Source organism: Callithrix jacchus, chromosome 8, assembly GCF_049354715.1.
Source record: "Callithrix jacchus isolate 240 chromosome 8, calJac240_pri, whole genome shotgun sequence".
Taxonomy (NCBI): domain Eukaryota; kingdom Metazoa; phylum Chordata; class Mammalia; order Primates; family Cebidae; genus Callithrix; species Callithrix jacchus.
Genome location: NC_133509.1, coordinates 40,177,784 through 40,198,911, shown reverse-complemented (window position 1 = coordinate 40,198,911; position 21,128 = coordinate 40,177,784). Strand labels below are relative to the sequence as shown.

Sequence of the window (21,128 nt, the reverse complement as noted above, 5' to 3'; positions counted from 1 at the left end):
GATGCAGGGGAAATTGCTCTTATTTAATTTTTTTGATTCAGTTTTTAATTCAGTTTTGTTGTTTCTAAAATTTATTTTTATAAATTTATTATTATTATTTTTTAGACATGGTCTCACTCTGTCACCCAGGCTGGTATGCAATGGTACAATCTTAGCTCACTGAAGCATCAACCTCCCAGGTTCAAGTGATCCTCCCAATTCAGCCTCCTGAGTAGCTGGAACACAGGCATGTACTACCATGCCTGGCAGATTTCTTTATTTTTTAAGAGACGGGATCTCACTACATTGCCCAAGCTGAACTCCTTGACTCAAGAGATCCTCCCACTTTGGCCTCCCAAAGTGCTAGGATTTATAGGCCTGAGCCACCATGCCCAGGCTATATTTATTTTTTATTGATACATAATAAATGTACATATTTTTGGGGTAATGTTATAATTTAATGCATTTATATAATTCTAAAAGATCTAATCAGTATAATTGGGATAGTCATCAACTTTCCTATTTGTTTTTTCTTTTTTTTTTTTTGAGACAGTGTCGCTCTGTCACCAGGCCCCAGGCTGGAGTGCAGTGGTACGATCTCAGCTCACTGCAACCTCTGCCTCCCGGGTTCAAGCAATTCTGCCTCAGCCTCCCAAGTAGCTGAGTAGCCTTCCAAGTAGAACTACAGGTGTGCACCACCATGCCCAACTAATTTTTGTATTTTTTTTTTTTTTTTTGAGACGGAGTTTCGCTCTTGTTACCCAGGCTAGAGTGCAATGGCGTGATCTCGGCTCACCGCAACCTCTGCCTCCTGGGCTCAGGCGATTCTCCTGTCTCAGCCTCCTGAGTAGCTGGGATTACAGGCACGTGCCACCATGCCCAGCTAATTTTTTGCATTTTTAGTAGAGAAGGGGTTTCACCATGTTGACCAGGATGGTCTCGATATCTTGACCTCGTGATCCACCTGCCTCGGCCTCCCAAAGTGCTGGGATTACAGGCTTGAGCCCCCGTGCCCGGCCTTAATTTTTGTATTTTTTAGTAGAGATGGGGTTTTACCATGTTGGCCAGGATGGTCTCAATCACTTGACCTCGTGGTCTGCCCTCCTTGGACTCCCAAAGTGCTGGACGTACAGGTATAAGCCACCGTGCCTGGCCTCCTATGTGTTTTTTCTTTACGCTAGAAACATTCAAATTAGTCTGTTAGCTATTTTGAAATATACAATAGATTGTTGTAACCTATAGTCATCCCACTGATCTGTTGAACACTAGATCTTATTTCTTCTATCAGCCTGTATATTAATATTTGTACCCATTAATCAACCTTTCTTTATCTCCCTCTCCCTGCTACCTTTTCTGCCCTCTGGTATCCACCAAATCTACTCTCTTGTCTTCATGAGACCTACTTTTTTAGTTCTCACATATGAATGAGAACATGTGATATTTGTCTTTCTGTGCCTGGCCTTTTCACTTAACAGAATAACTTCTGGTTCTATTCATGTTGCTGCAAATGACAGGATTTCAACTTGTACTTAAATTTTTATCATTTGCTGAGACTTAGAAGGCAATCTCTCTTTTATATCTTTTTAAAGTTAATCATAAAGTAGGACACTAATTCTTTGTATAACTGAAGAAAGCAACGAAAATGTTATTTACTAATGGCACAATGAGAGAATTGTACTTTAAATGGAGGCTGACACTTGCAAGCTCCTATATATGTTCATCTGCCTTTTACATTTGTCAACTAGGTTGATAGCCTCTGTGTTCTCTCACTGAAAGTTTTGGAAATGGCTGGCCTTACTGATTAGACACTTCTGTAGATGTGGCATGGTCAGAAGTTATATTATTCCTGGTTAGAGTGAGAAAGAGAGTTTGTAAATACATTGTAGGAAAATATGGCAAGTCTGCAATTACAGCACTATTAAAGATTTATATCTTATGTATAAGCGATACAGAGTAATTATGAGCTTTATTCTATATTTTGTCTTCACTTTCTAGTTGTTCAGTGTTAGACCCTGAAGTGCTTTTGATCTTATTAGAATCTATTTTGTCTTAGGTTTTGTGAATTTTCAAAAATTTATTTATTTATTTATTTATTTATTGGGACGGAGTCTCACTCTGTTGCACAGGCTGGAGTGCAGTGGTGCAATCCTGGTTCACTGCAACCTCCACCTCCTGGGTTCAAGTGATTATCTTGCCTCAGCCTGCTGAGTAGCTAGGCTTACAGGTGCATACCACCATGCCCAGATAATTTTTGTATTTTTAGTAGAGAGGAGGTTTCACTGGTCTGGGCAGCCTGGAACTCCTGACCCACTGCTCTGGAACTCCTGGACTCAGGTGATCTGACCCCCTTGGCCTCCCAAACAAAAATTTATTATTAGTTTATATATATAAATACTATCTTGACCACTATTTTAAAAAGATAATTAACAGCTTCTCTTTAATATGGATACATAGCCAGGATATATTGTTAAGTAGAGAAAAGTAAAATACAGTGTGTGTGTGTGTGTGTGTGTGTGTGTGTGCGTGTATGCCTATGTTATGGAAGTTTATACTAGACTGTTTAGATTTTTTAAAAGAGCATTTTCTGTGGGTGAGATTTTGGGAGATTTTCGCTTTCTATTAATAATTTATCTAATCATGTAATATCTGAATTTTTATAATCAACATACATTATTTTTTTTTCCCTCCAGGCCCCCTTACATATTCTTTTATAATCAGAAAAAAACAAATTTTTTCTTTTTTCAAGTATTGTTAACAAATTTACTTGTTTTTAAATTTTATCATATTTTTAAATTTTTGTTATTTGGAGCCATGGTTTTGCTCTGTCATCCAGGCTGGAGTACAGTAGCACAATCATACCTCACTGCAGCCTCAAACTTCTGGGCTAAAGCAATCCTCCCACCTCAGCCTCCCAAGCAGCTGGGACTACAGACACACCACCACTCCAAGCTAATGTTTGTATTTTTTTGTAGAAACGGGGCCTCACTATGTTGTTTAGGCTGGTCTTGAGCCCTGGGGCTCAAGCGATCCACCGTCCTTGGCCTCCCAAAGTGCTGGCATAACAGGCATGAGCCACCGCACCTAGCCAAAGATATTTCCAAGACACATTTTTGAGTTAAAAGTTTTCTGATTTTGTGTATATACATAATACAAACAACATTTAAATATATTTTGTAATATATTTAAAGCATTGTTTTATGCTTTTAGAATTGAGATGCATCACTCCTGATCTGTTCTTTGATATTGGGATTAGCCTCTTGGATTAAACATGAACTAAGAACGTTTTTCAAGAGAAGAGAGAGAAAAGGAGAAGGCTGCCTGACTGAACTGATTTGGAGGGTACCAAGAAAGGCTACAAATAAAAGAAAATCCATAAAGAATTCCTGCAACTCAACAACAAAAAAACAAACAACCCTGTTAAAACCCCTGTTTAAAAATGGGCAAAAGGACCAGGCGCAGCGGCTCACGTGTGAAATCCCAGCACTTTGGGAGGCCAAGGCGGGCGGATCACCTGAGGTCAGGAGTTTGAGACCAGCCTGGCTTACACAGTGAAACCCTGACTCTACTAAAAATACAAAAAAATTAGCCAGGTATGGTGGCACACCCCTGTAATCCCAGCTATTCTGGAGGCTGAGGCAGGAGAATCACTTGAACCTGGGAGGGGAGGTTGTAGTGAGCTGAGATCGCACCATTGCACTCCAGCTTGGGCAACAAAATTGAAACTCCGTCTCAAAAAAAAAGGGGGCAAAGGATTTGAATAGACATTGCTTCAAGAATATATACAAAGGGGAGTACTAAACACTGGGGTCTATTGGGGGGAAAAGGGGAGGGCCAGTGGGAGGGGGAGGTGGGAAGGGATAGCCTGGGGAGAAATGCCAAATGTGGGTGAAGGGGAGAAGGAAAGCAAAGCACACTGCCATGTGTGTACCTACGCAACTGTCTTGCATGCTCTGCTCATGTACCCCAAAACCTAAAATCCAATAAAAAATTTAAAAAAAAAAAGAATATCTACAAATGGCTAATAGGCACATGAAAAGATGCTGAACATCATTAATCATTAGGGAAATACAAATCTAGCCCACAATGAAGTACCATTTCTTGCCTATTATTACACAAAACAAAACAAAAACAAAAATAACAACTGTTGGAGAGGATGTGGAGAAGTTGAAACTCTTGTGCACTGGTGGTGGTAATGTAAAATGCAGTCACTATGGAAAACGGTATGGCACTTCCTCAAATTTTTATTTATTTTTTTATTTTTAAAAGACAGAATATCCTTCTGTTACCTATGCTGAAGTGCAGAGGGGTATTGTAGCTCTCTGTAACCCTCAATATCCTGATCCCCCTGCCTTGTTCTCCCAAAGCTCCAGGATTACAGGTGTGACCTACTGTGCCCAGCCCCCTAAAAAAATTAAACATGTAATTATCATATGATCCAGCAATCCCACTTCTGGATATATACCAAAAAGAACTCAAAGCGAGGGAACGATCCAAGATGGCTGATCAGTAACAGCTCGGGATTGCAGCTCTCAGTCAAAGTGCAGAGAACTAGAGGACGCCACACTTTCAGACAAATTCTGGTCGCTCACGGAGCAGAAGATCCCCAGTGGAGGAACCACACGGGTCGCCAGCGCGACTCTTGTGGCCGGCGCAGCGGTTTCGCCAGCACCTCGGCGCGGCAGCTCTCGGAGCAGAGTAAACAGAGCTGGCTCCCCTTCTGACCGAGATTTGGAGGACTCACACGGGTCATCAGCGCGACTCTTGTGGCCGGCGCAGCAGCTTCACTGGCACCTCGGCGCGGCAGCTCTAGGAGCAGAGTAAACAGGGCCAGCTCCCCTTCTGACCGAGGTTTGGAGGACCCACACGGGTCCCCAGCACAACTCCTGAGACCAGCGCAGCGGCTGTGATGGCACCTCAGCGTGGCAGCTCTCGGTGCAGAGTAAAAGAGACTGGTTCCCCTTCTGACCGAGGTTTGGAGCCCGGGGAAGGCAGAGTCGCCTATTACGGACACAAGAAGGAAGCCAGACGGGAGAATCCTGGGCAGAAAAGCACCATCAGTCTTAACGCCGCCATTCTGGCCCTGGGAACTAACAACTTGGACGTCCAGTCAAGAGACCTAATCTGAAAGTTGGTAATTTCAAAGATGACAGGAGGATAAATTTACAATGATGGGAAGAAACCACCATAAAAAGGCTGAGAATACTCAAAATCAGAATGCCTCTCCCTCTTAAGATGATCACAGTTCCACATCAACAATGGAACAAGGCTTGATGGAGAACAAGTGCATCCCAATGACAGAATCACTCTTCAGGGAATGGATAATAAGAAACCTCTGTGAGTTAAAAGAACATGTTGTAGCCCAATGTAAAGAAACTAGGAACTTTGAAAAAAGGTTTGACGAAATCCTATTGAGAATAGACAACTTAGGAATATAAGTGAATTAATGGAACTGAAGAATACAATACAGGAACTCAGAGAAGTATGCACAGGTTTAAACACTTGAATTGTTCAAGCAGAAGAAAGGATAACAGGGGTCAAAGTCCAACTTAATGAAAGAAAACAAAAAGACAAGATTAGAGATAAAAGGATAAAAAGGAATGAGCAAAGTCTCCAAGAAATGTGGGACTATATGAAAAGACCAAATTTACATTTGATAGGCGTAACTGAATGTGATGGAGAGAATGAATCCAAGCTGGAAAATACCCTTCAGGATATTATTCAGGAAAATTTTCCTGAACTAGCAAAGCAGGTCAATATTTCAACCCCAGGTAATACAGAGAACACCACAAAGATATTCCTCAAGAAGAGCAACCCCAAGGCACATAATCGTTAGATTCACCAGGGTTGAAACGAAGGAGAAAATACTAAGGGCAGCCAGATAGAAAGGTCAGGTTACCCACAAAGGCAAGCCTATTAGACTTAAGCAGATCTCTCAGCAGAAACTCTACAAGCCAGAAGAGATGGGGGGCCAATATTCAACATCCTCAAAGAACAGAACCTTCAGCCCAGAATTTCATATCCAGCCAAACTAAGCTTCACAACTGAAGGAAAAATAAAATCTTTTATGAACAAGCAAGTACTCAGAGATTTTATTACCACCAGTCCTGCTTTACAAGAGCTTCTGAGGGGCATTACACACAGAAAGAAACAACCAGTATTAGCCTTACTAAAAATATGCCAAAAAGTAAAGAGCACCAACATAAAGAAGAATTTTCATCAACGAATGGATCAAACAGCCAGTTAACATCAAATGGCAGTAACCCTAAATTTAAATCAACTAAATCCCCCAATCAAAAGACATAGCCAAAACTCAACGGCATGTTACATCCAGACCTGTTTCACATGCAAGGATCCACAAAGACTCAAAACAAAGGAATGGAGAAAGATTTACCAACCAAATGGAGAGCAAAAATAAATAAATAAATAAAAAGCAGGAGTTGTAATTCTCGTAGCAGATAAAATAGATTTTAAAGCAACAAAGATATAGTGATAAAAGGATCAATACAACAACAAGAGCTAACGATCCTAACACCCAGATACATAGAGACTTAGATTCAATGAGACAGAAAATTAATAAGGATATCAAGAACTCGAACTCAGATCCAGAACAAGTAAACTTAATAAATATTTATAGAGCTCTCCACTTCAAATACACAAAATATACATTCTTGTCAATACCACATCACACCTACTGATAGGTTTAAATGAAACATTGGCCATTATTAATACCCCCTTTTTTTTTCCAGAATAAAGCAAGATTTCTGTTTATCCTCCCTCTCTCTCTTCCTCTTTCTTTCTCTCCTTTACTCATTTTTTTTTCTTTCCTTCTCTCAAAAAAAGAAATCAACTTGTAAACCTCTAGATCCAGGTGGGCAATGTCTCTCTCATTGCTTGAATTCCTTCCTTCCCTTCCCTTCCCTCCCTCCCTCCCCCCTCCCCCCTCCCCCCTCCCCCCTTCCTCCCTTCCTTCCTTCATCCCTTCCTCCTTCCCCCCCTTCCTGCCTTCCTCCCTTCCTCCTTCCCTCCCTAAAAAAAAAAAAGAAAGCAAGTTCTTAAAAGAGGTACTTGTACATCCATGTTCACAGCAGCATTATTCACAATGGCCAAAGGATGGAAGCAACCCAGTGTCCATTGATGGATGGATGGATAAACAAGATGTGGTATATTTATACAATGGAATATTATTCAGCCTCAAAAAGGAAGGGAATTCTGAAAGACACCACAGTGTGAATGAACCTTGAGGACATTATGCCATGTGAAATAAGCCAGTCACCAAAAGACACATACTGTACGATTCTACTTACATGAAGTACCTAGGGTAGTATAATCTGTAGAGACAGAAAGTAGCATAGTTGTTCCTTGTGGCTAAGGGAAGGGAAAAATGGCACATTCATTTAATGGATATGGAGCTTCTGTTTGGAAGATGAAAAAGTTTTATAGACAGACAGTGGTGATGGTTACACAGACTGTAAATGTACTTAATACCACCAATGAAATGTATACTTAAAAATGATTAAGATTGGCCAAGTGTGGGCTCACGCCTGTAATCCCAGCACTTTGGGAGGCCAAGGCGGGTGGATCATGAGGTCAGGAGATCGAGACCATCCTGGCCAACAAGGTGAAACCCCATCTCTGCTAAAAATACAAGAAATTAACCAGGCCTGGTGGCACACACCTGTAGTCCCAGCTACTCAGGAGGCCAACGCAGAGGATTGCTTGAACCCAGGAGGCTGAGGTTGCAGTGAGCTGAGATGGCTCCACTGTACTCCAGCCTGGCGACGGAGCAAGACTCTGTCTCAAAAAAAAAAAAAAAAAATTAAGATTGTAACTATGTGTATTTTACCACAATTAAAAATAATAATAAAGAAAATCCATTAATGCTTCAGAATCTTCTAAACTTTTCTTGGCCATCCTCTTTGCAAGTTATTATTTTAAAAGTATTAATATCTTTAATGTCTTATGGTAAACAAGTATCAGTTCTTTCTTCCCTGAGAATGAGTTAGGTAGCTAGAACTGGGGATGGAGGAAAAGCTGCTTCAGGAGTAAAAGGGCAAAGAAAAAAGGAGATGCTTTGGGCCACTAAAAGCAATTTCAGTTACATCACGATTTTGCCTTGCTTTGTCTCTGCCCCCCAAAGTCTAGACTCTAGTGGTATCTCTAGTTTTAAAAAATCTTAAATGATACCTTACCTTTGATATGCTTTATGGAATTCCTGACTACATTCCTGAGCCAGCAAGACATTTGTAGACATTCATCAAGTCTTTACCACTGCTATTCGATTAGGGGTTAATATGGGTGAGTATTCACATAAGAATCTTGGTATGAGGTTGACATTTCTAAACATCAAAGAAGGCAAACCATGAAGGAAAAAACTGACAAGAATATAAACAGTTTCAAGCACTCAACAACCACAACAGCAACATGTTCTAAACGACATTAACAGGCAATCTGACCAGAACAGGAAAATATTATTAATTCTTCAGTTCAGGGCTCAGTATCAATATACAAAAAGTAGTAATATCTGTGAGAAAGACTAACACCTTAATAGAAGAATAGACAACACTAAGGCAGTTCACATAAGAAACTTAGCCTGTAAACATTCAGAGGTATTCAACTTTATTAGTAATGTAAGAAATGCAAATTAAAATGAAGTATTTTTTTAACCAATCAAATTAATATTTTTTTAAATCATACTTATTTCTTAGGGAAATGAACACTATCATAAACTGCTAGTGGGAGTAAAATTGGTTCAGTCTTTCTATAGGGCAGTTTAGCACAATGTCTGTATCAGAAGCCTTAGAATTTTTCACACTCTTTGAGCCAACAGTCATAATTTTAAGAATTTATTTTTAGGAAATAAGCAGGAATGAATATTGGAAGGATGATTATGTCAGTGCTGTGGAATAGTATATTCAAGTGGAGATAACATAGATGTCCAGCAATAGGGAATTGTTTACATAGGTTATATCGGTACAAACTAGTGTTTTATAATTTTATTAGTTGTCTCAAAAATTAATTTTTGGCTTTGTTGATTTGTCTTTCTTGTACAGTTATTTTCTAGTTTGCTGATTATATGTTTGTTATTTTCTTTTCTCTACTTTCTTTGAGTTTAATTTGCTATTCTTTCTCTGGCTACTTGGGATGAATGCTCAGACATTGCTTTTCAGCCTTCCTTCTCTTCTAATACATGATTTAAGGATATAGATTTCCCTTGAGGCAACACTTTGACTATATTCCTCAGTTTTTTGATATGTTGAATTTTTATTATCATTCACTTATTCATTAATTTCCCTGGACAATTTTTCTGTGTATCATTTAATAAAGAAATTGCTTTATTTCCAAAAATTTGGCAGCTTTTAAGTTATCCTTCTGCCCTCAATTTCTTTTTTCTTTTTTTCTTTTGAGACAGCGTCTCGCTCTGTTGCCCAGGCTAGAGTACAGTGGTGTGATTTTGGCTCACTGCAACCACTACCTCCAGGTTTCAAGCAATTCTCCTGCCTCAGCCTCCTAAGTAGCTGGGACTACAGGCACATGCCGCCATGCCCAGCTAATTTTTTGTATTTTAGTGGAGACAGGCGTTCACCATGTTGCCCAGGCTGGTTGTAAACTCCTGAGCTTGGGCAATCTGCCTGCCTTGGCCTCCCAGAGTGCTGGGATTACAGGTGTCAGCCACCACAACCAGCCAATTTCTTCTTTTAAATATTTAAATTTTATTTATTTGTCTATTTTTACTATCTTTTTTTGGACATCTCTGCTCTCAACTTCTGGAATAATTTCACTGTGAACAGTGCACATACTCTATTATCTATTTGTGTGTATTTTTTGAAATTTGTTGAGACTTGCCATCCTAACTCCTCATTCCATCTGCTGCCAGCTGCTTTTAACATTTTTTTCTCAGGCTGGGTGCCGTGGCTCACACCTGTAATCCCAGCACTTTGGGAGGCTGAGGTGGGTGGATCCCTTAATCCCAGGAGTTTGAGACCAGCCTAGGCCACATGACCAAACCCCATCTCTACAAAAAATAAAAAAGTTAGCCAGGCATTGTAGTGCACACCTGTAGTCCCACCTACTCAGAAGGCTGAGGTTGGAGAATCGCTTGAATCTGAGAGGTGGAGGTTGCATTGAGCCATGATTGTGCCACTGCACTGCAGCTTGGGTGACAGAGCAAGATGATGCCGTCTTAAAAAAAAAAAGCTGTTTCACCCAAGATCACACCCTCTTGCAGGACAGCCTACATCCAGTGACTGGTTGTTGCACAAGTGTAAAGGCCCATCCCCATTGTGCCAACTCAGGAGTACTCTGAAGAAAGGGCATTCCAGTTTCACAGCACCTCATGGGGTTGACTGAGGGAGGCATTGCATTCTCCTCAGGTTGTATACTGAATACAACTTAAACTTTTCTGAGTGATGAGTCATCAATAATCCTGTAGTACAGTGAAGCCCTCATAGTCTACTAAGGTGTTACGGAATATTTGCCCATATACTAAATTGCCTCAAGTCAAAATATTTGGAGGGCCTGTATCCTTCATTATTAGGTCATAAACCCTTTCTTTTTGTTATATTTTCAAAGCTTCTCTAGTTCCCTGTATTTTCACAGCTTTTCTTCTGTAGTGAATACTCTCTGGAGGATTTTCCTAGAACGTAAGAACCTTCTTTAATCCCTAGCCATTTTATATTACTTGACTTCCTCTCTCACCTCAGCCACAAGGGGCTGGACCAGGAATGGCAACTTGGCCATTCCGTGTCCATTTCCTGGGACGTTTCCAGGGGAGGAAGCTCACTTTCTGTAGTTATTCCTGTAAACCTGAAGCTCAGTAGCTATGCAGTGGGCATCTTTTACCAGCCAGGTGGCCTAGAAAGCGCAGGAGGCAGATATACACGAATGAGCAGAGATGAGAAACTGAGAGGGATGATGAGCCATCCAAACCCTGCTTCCAATCCTGGCCGAAGCACTGTTCCTGTTCTTGGGCTTCATGAAGGGACCTATATCCTTATAATCCTCTTTGCCTGCCTTAACTCAAGCCAGTTTATGTTACTTAGGACAACATTAATTTTCTGTCTTTAAACTCAGATGAACTTGGAAACTGCGTAACAGATAAAGTTATAAAATAAGACTAGAGGTAGTGTTTTTGAATGAAAACAACCAGTTCTCTCCCAAGAAAAGCTTTAGTGCATACGAGGACTTTGTGTCTTCTCTTTTGAGCACTCCGAGTCCATTTTTGCATCTTAAACTTCTATTTATCTATCTATTTACTTATTTTAATTGACAAGTAAATACTGTATATATTATTTATGGCCTACAATATGGTGTTTTGATATATGTATACATTATAGAATAGCTAAATCAAGCTGTTTAATATATGCCTTACCTCACATATGTTTTTGTAGTGAGAACACCAAATCTACTGTTAACAATTTTCAGATATACAGTGTATTGTTACTAACCATGGTCATCATGAAGAACGTACAGTAGATCTTTTGAACTTATTCTTCCTGTCTAACTGAAATTTTGTGTTTTTTGACTAGTAGTTCCCCAGTGTCCCTGACCCTCAGCCTCGGGTAATCTCCATTTCACCCTCTGCTTCTATGACTTTGACTGTTTTACACTCCACATACAAGTGAAATCATGCAGTATTTATCTTTCTGTGACTAGCTCATTTCACTTAACATAATGTCCTCCAGGTTCATTCATGTTGTCCCAAATGACAGGATTTCCTTCTCTCCTGAGGCTGAATAGTATTCTATTGTGTATATATAGCACATTTTCATTTTCTATCCATTTGTTAGTGGACACTTAGGTTTGCTTTGGATAGTTGAATTTTAGCTACTTTTAAGTCAATTTAATTTTTTTTTATATTTTATGCTTAAATATATTTTGATTTATATGTCAAAATATGTATATGGATATGTATATCATATATCATATATCTCAAGAATGAATGCTAGCTAACATTGAAACTTGTAAATGGTATAAGGAAAACTAATTTGCCAATTGGACATTGTTGAGAATTATGTTATTGTCAACCTTTAACACTTGCCCATAGCTTGGCACCTGGCACCTAGGTTAATAGATAATAGGAAAGGCCAGGTGCAGTGACTCACACCTGAATCCCAGCACTTGGGAGGCCGAGATGGGTGGATCACCTGAGGTCAGGAGTTCAAGACTAGCCTGGCCAACATGGAGAAACCCCTGTCCCTAATGAAAATACAGAAATTAGCTGGATGTGGTGGCATGTGCCTGAAGTCCCAGCTACTTGGAAGGCTGAGTCAGGAGAATCGTTTGAACCAGGGAGGGGGAGGTTGCAGTGAGCCGAGATGGTGCCACTACACTCCAGACTGGGTGACAGAGCAAGAATCCATCAAAAAAGATAAGAAGAAATGACATTAGATCTTTTATTTAATCAAAATGTTACTTTGAAGGATCTTTGTGACTAAATACTGTAGTATATTTGTAACCCAACACTAAATGATTTCCATCAGCAAGAAAGATCTATGGGTGTTAGCACAGAACCAAGGAGACCCTTGGTTCCTTGTACATCTGTGGGCTTTGTTCTGGTCCCCAGGCAGAGAGTTCATCTTATATTTTTGATCATATTGGATAATAGATTGTGGGGGATTAGTGAAAAGTCATCCTTAATAAGGAATATTTTGATGATGGGTCATTAATGCTTTTTGTTTGGAGATCAAATATGGCACCATTTAGTGATAAACATGTATTTCCTTCATATGATATAGGGAAGATGTTTGACTCTGTATTGCTGATTTGCTCTGGTCCTCCCTGCCTCATTCTTCTCTATCTATTATAGGCTGACATCTCAGATTGTGGGGTGTTGGAGTGAGGGGCCGGGCAGTGAAGCTTGCTGTGCTGGTAGTTTGCCCTTGGCTTTTAGTTGTTTTTTTTCTTCTCTTATATGGTGCAAGCTTAAATATAGTTTCATAATATTTGTGTTTCAAATAATTTATTATTGAATGCAGATTATTTATAGTGTCAGATAAAGGATATACTTTTGCCCATATTTCCCTCACTTCCTTCAGTTCAACTCTTGTCTATGAAGGCTATGTAACAGTAAATCAGAATTCACAGTATTTCTAGTGTGTGGAACTTGTTATCAAGGTTTTAAACACACAGAGGCTAATGCCTCCTAGAGTATAATATTATTGTATAAGCAAGTACCAATGCTAAAGAATATATATATATATTTTTTTTTTGAGGCTGAGTCTTGCTCTATTTCCCAGCTGGAGTGCAGTGGCACGATCTTGGCTCACTGCAACCTCCATCTCCTGGGTTCAAGTGATACTTGTGCCTCAGCTTCCCCAGTAGTTGGAATTACAGGTGCCCTCCACCATGCCTGGCAAATTTTTGTGTTTTTAGTAGAAACAGCGTTTCACCATGTTGTCCAGACTAGTATCAAACTCCTGACTGCAAGTGATCTGCCCACCTCGGCCTCCCAAAGTGCTGGGGTTACAGGCGTGAGCCACTGCACCCAGCCCCAAATAATACATTTTTGAAATGGAAGAAACATTCTCTATTCTTTTTTTTTTTTAACAGCATCCTGAGTTATTTTATTTACAACATTCTTGAAATGGCAATTAACTATGGCAGTTTCTGATTTGCGTACAACAAGTTCCAAATAAACCCCCCTACAGCACAATGTGTTATAAAAATAGCTAAAAATGAGTCACTAAATGAATTATGGTCAGACAACTTAGTGTTAAAGTTAGTTTACGCACCACTAGAAAACACTAAATAAAGTTTAGGAGTGATGTTTAAATTTGATCTTTAAGAAATACTAATCTTAAAAAATCGAAATCAACAAGCAGACTAGAGATTTTACTAACTAGTTACCATGTGAACTCTCATGTAACCAGCACCATGCAAACTGCTACGGATAAATCATGGCACTCAATTCTCACAACTAAAAGTAGGTATTAGTGCTATCTTACAAATGAGGACATTGAGGCTCAAAGGGAAATAACTTGCCCAAGTTCACAGAGCTAAGAAATGATAAAGTTCAAATTTGAAATCAGTTTAATTTACATTAATGGTTCTCAACTAGGGTAGACTTTGCCCATCAGGAGATATTTGGCAATATCTGGAGACACTTTTGGTTATCCTAAGTGTGAAGACTATACTACTGGCATCTAGAGAGCAGAAGACAGTGATGCCATACTGCTAAATAAGCTATGATGCTCAGAACAATGCCAGCAACAAAGATTTATCCACTTCAAGATATAGCAGTTGTGGCTAGACTAAGGAATCTGATTTATAGTATTTGATTTGGGGGAAATCTAAGCTTAATTTCGTGGCATAATGAATTCTTGAACTGTGAAAGAAACCCAAAGACCAATGAGACAATGTATACAATGGTATAACAATAGATCTTTCTGATGGAGAAGCTAGGTACAAAGGGAGAAATAAAGCTTATTCAGACGATGACTTTAATAATTAAAAATATCAACAATAAGAAAACACTTATGTTAGCATAAACTAAGTGGGCTCAGCAGTGACAAAAATGCTAGAAACGAACGCCACTATAGTTCAGCAATTTAAAAACAAGAAAAATGTGTATTAACCCTGGCCTCTCCTTCAGAATGTCCATAGCTACTTGACAGATAAAACACAAGAACTAATGCTAAGTCATCCTCTCAAAGTCACTAGTGCCTCTTGATATCTAAAATGAAGCTAGTATAATACAATGTACATAAGACACCTAGCTCAAAAATGTTGGTTTTCTTCCTACTTCCTAGGTAAAAGAAAGAATTGAATACATTCAGAATCATCAATAATTTGAAAGTTACTATAAAGGGCACTCCTTACTGAGAGCAAATCCAAGTCATTTTCATCCAAGTTTTTGACATGGGATGCTAGGCTTCCTGGTTTCCACTTGGGAAATGTATTCTTATAGTCCCGTAAGTATTCCACTTCTGGCCGGACTTCATTATTAGGAGTGCCCAAAGCTCTGAAAATCCTGAAGAGTTGATCAATTTCTGAATCCCCATGGAAAAGTGGTTTCTTAGTTGCTAGTTCAGCAAATATGGTGCCTATACTCCAAATATCAACTGGAGTCGAGTAACGAGCTGACCCCAGCAATACTTCTGGTGATCTGTACCAGAGTGTCACTACCTCATGTGTATATACTCTAATAGGTATTCCAGAAGCTCTGGCAAGGCCAAAATCAGCCAGTTTAATTGTTCCTTTGTCATCAATCAAGAGATTTTGAGGTTTTAAGTCTCTGTGAAGAACTCTTCTAGAGTGACAAAACACAATCCCCTGTAGGATTTGGTTAAATAACTCTTAACAAGTGAAGAATCCATGTATTGGCCAGGAGGGATAGAATCTAAGTATTTCTTCAGATCCATGGAAAGAAATTCAAAGATGAGATATAACCTGGAATCCTGCATAAGCATATCCTGAAGACTGACTATATTTAGATGACGAAGTTCTTTTAATAGAGAAATTTCCCGAATCGCAGTACTAGGAACCCCTTCCTCTTCACTTTCTAGTCTGATTTTTTTCATGGTGACCACTTGACCTGTAGTTTTGTGTCTACCTTTATACACAACTCCATAGGTACCTTCTCCAATTTTCTCTATTTTAGTATAATCTTCCATAGTTAGTCAATAGGTATGGTAGATCCCGGCTTATTATCCCACGGCGGCTGCAGAGGCAACTACCACAGCCACGTCGCTTTCCGCTCAACTTCCAAGAGCAACATTCTCTATTCTTTGTTAAGGTGCTGTGGGAAAGAGTGGCTACATATTTATTGTATAGCTCTGCAATTAATGATTCAAAATATAATACATCTCATTTGCAATGCTCCATAGATTGTTAAAGATCATTTGCCAGCCACTTAATCTGTGGCTGTAATTAAATTACTCTCGAACTTCTGGCTTTGAGATTTAATTTTCCTTGGACAAAAGGCTACCTTTTCTATTTCTATCTTCCAAAACATGTTAACTAACTCTTGAGAGTCCAGATAGAAAGGCTTTTTCACATATGGCTTGTGCCAACCTTTCTTCCCTCAGGCCTTGGTGACAGACTAAGGGTTCTGTAAACTCTGCTTCTCATCCCCACTGGCCTATAGGCCCTGTTGACTTACAGCCTAAGCACTATCTCTGAGCTTTCTCCTGTGTTTACAAACAACCAAAACTTTTTAGTATGGGAAGATCTAACGCATATACTAAAGTAGAAAGAACAGTACAATAAATTTCCATGTACCTGGGCCCCAGCTTCAACAATATCAACTCCCAGCCAATCTTATGCCAGCTATACTCTCCCACTTTTGCCCTTCCATATTATTTTGAAGCAAATCCCAGACATACTGTTAATTCATCCCAAATATTCCAGTGTGTATCTATGCAGAAAAGAGCATAGTAGGCCTGACTGCTATCCTTTGAAAGGCCTGTTTACAAGGTTGGCCCTTGGTGAGCATCTGGGAGCTTGGATTTTGGGAGGGTTCTCACCACCTTAACTAGTAGTAGTGTACTGTGCCTAAGCTTTATGTAAAAATTTCATGGTTTGTGATGAATACTTTGTTTTCTTCTGGGAGTCTGAAATCTTGATAAGTGCTAGACAGAGTGTGCCTATGTGTGTCCCAGTAAAAACTTTGAGCAGTATCTTCCCTAATGAGCCTCTTTCGTAGATGGCATTGTTGTAACTGGCTGCTCTGGAAATTAAGCCCATCCCGTGTGACTCCACTGGGAGAGGGCTCTTTGAAGCCTGTGTTTGGTTTCCTCTAAACATTATTACCTCATGCATCTTTTCCTTTTGCTGATTTTGCTCTGTGTCTTTTTGCTGTAATAACTCTTGGCCACAAGTACAGCTATGTGCTAAGTCCTGTGAACCTTCCTACCAAATCACCAAACCTGGCTATGGTTTGGGAATCTCCGACAGATTATCTCTAACATAAGCACTTAAGAAAACCCATGTATCTATGTATGACCACAAAACCATTTTGATACTAAAAGTGTTTATAATTCCTTAATATTATCAAATATCAAGCCAATGTTTGTATTTCCTATTGTCTCGTAAATGTCGTACTCTTTTTTTCTGCTTTGTTCTAATCAAGGTTCGGGTATTGCAACTGGTTGATACTTACAAGTCTCAAGCTATAGGTTCCCACTCGATCTCTTTTTCTTTCCTTTTTTCCTTGAAATTTATTTTGTTGAGAAAACTGATTCATTTCTCCTGCATAGTTTCCCACAGTCTAGTTTTTGCTAATTATATTGCCATGGTGTAGTTCAATGTGTTGCTTTGTGAATTAGTAGTTGGATCTAGAGCCTTCTTGGGTGAGTTTTTGAAAGTCCAGCGCCTTCATATATCCTGAGGATATGCCTTAATTTCCATTTGATTAATGTTTGCCAAGAGCATTGATGTACTTGGATGAAAGGGAATTAAATAGTAAATATCTTTGTTTTCATTCACATGAGACAGATCTTCTGACACTTGGAGCTTGACTTATCTTACTTTAGAGAATCCAATAAAAAATATGTGGCTTAGTATTCATTACTTGCTTTTCAGCAGGCAACCCTGGCAGTGATCTCTGAGCAAAAGATGGCTTTACTTATCTAGGATTGGTACAGTGTCATTGTGACCAGATAATATGATGTAGGTAGAAATGTGGGGTGTTCTTATTTTGTGAAGACTCTAAAAACAAAATATTAATAGAGAACATCAGAACTCTACTAAAAACTGTAGACCCCCCGCATGCATTAATTTGCTATGCAGTGAAATCTGTCAGTACATTAGTAATGAAATTGTAATTAATGAGTTACTTAAGTTCCTCTGTAAGAATAATTCAACAGCCAAGGCTCAATGTAGTTATCATAGGTCATCTTTGGAGGTGTACCTTTTTTGAAACAGCTGGATGGTTGGGTATTTAATAAACATTTAGAATGTAAATGTATACTTAAATTTTAAAAAAATTTAAATTTAATGTAAATGTATACTTAAATTAAAAAAAAATTTTAATTGTGGTAAAGTACACATAACATAAGTTTGCCATCTTACCCATGTGTAAGTATACAGATCAGTAGTGTTAAGTACATTCATATTGTTGTATAACCAGCCTGGGCATGGTGGCTTACATCTGTAATCCCAGCACTTTGAGAAGCAGAGGCAGGAGGATCGCTTGAGCCCAGAAGTTCAAGGCCAGCATAGGCAACATAGTGAGACCCCATCTCTATAAAAAATAAAAAAAATTAGCTGGATGTGGTGGCATGCACCTCTAGTCCTAGCTACTTGGGAGGCTTAGGTGGGAGGATTGCTTGAGGAGAGTTTGAAGCTGCAGTGAGCTGTGATCATCACACCACTGCACTCTAGCCTGGGCAAGAGAATAAGACCCTGTCTCAAACAACATATTGTTGTACAGCCAATCTTCAGAACTCTTCATCTTGTGAAACTATATCTCTGTACTCCTTAAACAATAACTCTCTATTCCCTACTCCCTCTAGTCCCTGGGAACCATTATTCTACTTTTTCTCTCTATGAATTTGACTACCCTAGGTAACCTATATAAGTGGAACCATATATTATTTGTCTTTTAGTGACCGGCTTATTTCATATGGTGTAATGTCCTCAAGATTCATCCATGTTGTGTAGTCTTTCAAAATTTCCTTCCCTTTTGAGGCTGAATAATGCCTAAATATGCCACATTTTGTTTATTCATCCACTGATGGACATGGGTTGCTTCCATCCTTTGGCTATTGTGAATAATGCTGCTATGAATGTGAGTATACAAGCATCTATTTGAGACCTTGCTTTCAATTCTTTTGGGTATATACCCCAAAGTGGGATTGCTGGATTATATAGAATTACATGTTTAATTTTTTGAGGAACCACCATACTGTTTTCCATACTGGCTGCTCCGTTTTACATTACCACCAGTAGGTCACAAAGATTCTAATTTCTCTACATCCTCTCCAACTCATGTTGTTTTCTAGTTTTTTGATAGTAGGCATTCTAATAGATATGAAACAGTATTTCGTTGTGGGCTTGATTTGCATTTCCCTAATGATTAATGATGATCAGCCTCTTTTCATGTGCCTATTGGCCATTTGTGCATCTTGTTTAGAAAAACGTCTATTCTAAGTGTTTGCTTATTTTAAAACCAGGTTGTTCATTGTTATTGCTGTTGAGTTGTAGAATTCTTTCTTTTTTGTTTTAAATTTATTTAGAGATGGGTCACACTATGTTGCCCAGGCTGGTCTTGCAGTCCTGGGCTCAAGCAGTCCTCCCGCTTCGGCTTCCTAAAGTACTGGGATTACAGGTGTGAGCCACCATGCCCAGCTGAGTTGTAGAATTCTTTATATATTCTGGATCTGAATCCTTTATCATATATATGAATTGCAAATATTTCCTCTCATTTTGTGGGTTTCCTTTTGACTCTGATGATTGTGCCCTTTGATGCACAGAGGTTTTAAATTTTGTTACTTTTTTCTTTTATTGCCTGTGCTCCTGGTGTCAGCTCCAAGAAATCAGTTCCAAATTCAGTACCATGAAGTTACCCGCTGTGTTTTCTTCTAAGAGTCTGCAGTTTTAGCTCTTAATGTTTAGGTCTTTCATCCATTTTGAGTTAATTTTCTATGTGGTGTAATGAAGGTTTATCTTCATTCTCTGAAGTTTCACTTTTACACTTTGGTTTAATGATGCATGTACATGCCATCTAGAAGACAAGGTAAGGTTCTACATTTAGTTATATTATTTACAACTTCTTGCTGTGGAAATCTTGCCATAATGCTTCCTTCCATGGGCAGTTGCTACTGATCTATCTCATCTTTCACCACAGAGTTTTAAGAAAGAGAAATTGTTAAATATTATTTATTAGTTATTATTTATACTTTTTAGTTTAGCTTTTTAAACTTTTATTATGAAAAGTTTTTAAAACATTCACAAAGTAGGGAGAAGAGTAAAACAAATCGCCCACCAAGCACACAGCTTCAACAAATAACAGCCTTCTGCACATTTGCTTCATTTCTTCCTTTTCCCAACATTTTCTCCTTCTGAAAGATTTTAAGGCAAATCACAGCCATTTTATTATTTTATTCATATTTATATGTTTAGTGTAAACATAGACATTTCTGACTAATGTGTGTTATGTCAGAATTTGCCTTTCTATGTACTTTGTAGTAGAGTGCTTGTATAATCAATTTTATTGTTTTAAAGCCTAGGACTAGGACTAGCACCAGCAGCAGAATTTTGATGTTTGAAATTGCTTTAGAGTTTTATAATTTCACATATTTGCTTTATAGAATTTGTTTGATCATATCTACTAATGTGCTGCATATGCTTCATAAATGCAAACTCCAGTTATAACATAGCTCTTTTTGGGAAATATGAACTGCTTTACAGCCCTCCACATTAAAACATAGTTTCCAAGAACTTGTTATTTATAGACATCAACTACATATGTTTGCAAATGTCTTGGAATGAAAACTCACAGAAAAGAATACAAAAATAAGGTTCTCTTTTTTTACTCCATTCTTGTCTTTTGAGTCCTGGTGGATACTATGCAACAAAAGCATCTGCCTCATCCCGTTAAGGGTTTTTTTTTTTTTATCCTGGAGAATTTAGTAAAGTTCACTAAAGTGAGAGAACTTTTTGCTATAGAAGTACTATGTAGAAGTTAAGAATTCACAAATACATGACCATTGAAGAGATAATCAGAGGATTCACCCAGATTTAGAAAGATTTTTTCTTAGTGTTTATATTGCTATTATCTAGTACTGCTGGAGTCCAAAGAATGGGCTCTTGATGGTTAGGTCATCTCAGCAGACTGATATAAAGCGTTTGGGAATGTGGGGTAGGGATTGAGGGGAGTGAGTAAAGGGTATCAGAAATGCTGACCATACAAGTTTGTTGGTTTCATCAATCAACCAAGAATGATGGTCAAGGATAATGCAAAATTGAAACCAGGAAATATCATAGTGTTAAACATTATTATTATTATTATTTGAGATGGAGTTTTGCTCTGTCGCCCAGGCTGGGGTGCAGTGGCATGATCTTGGCTCACTGCAGCCTCTACTTCCCAGGTTCAAGTGATTCCCCTGCCTCAGCCTCCTGAGTAGCTGGGATTACAGTTACCTGTCACCATGCTTGGCTAATTTTTATATTTTTAGCAGAGATGGGGTTTTACCATGTTGGCCAGGCTG

The 21,128-nt window shown here is 38.8% G+C and overlaps 1 protein-coding gene and 1 pseudogene across 6 annotated transcripts in view; one reads left to right on the top strand and one right to left on the bottom strand.

Moving 5' to 3' along the window:
- The window catches only part of MYO5A (myosin VA), a 228,577-nt gene that overhangs the window by 25,076 nt on the left and 182,373 nt on the right, over positions 1-21,128 (top strand). The gene's annotated exons all lie outside the window — the stretch shown is intronic.
- Positions 14,701-15,689, bottom strand: LOC118144848 (cyclin-dependent kinase 1 pseudogene; annotated as a pseudogene).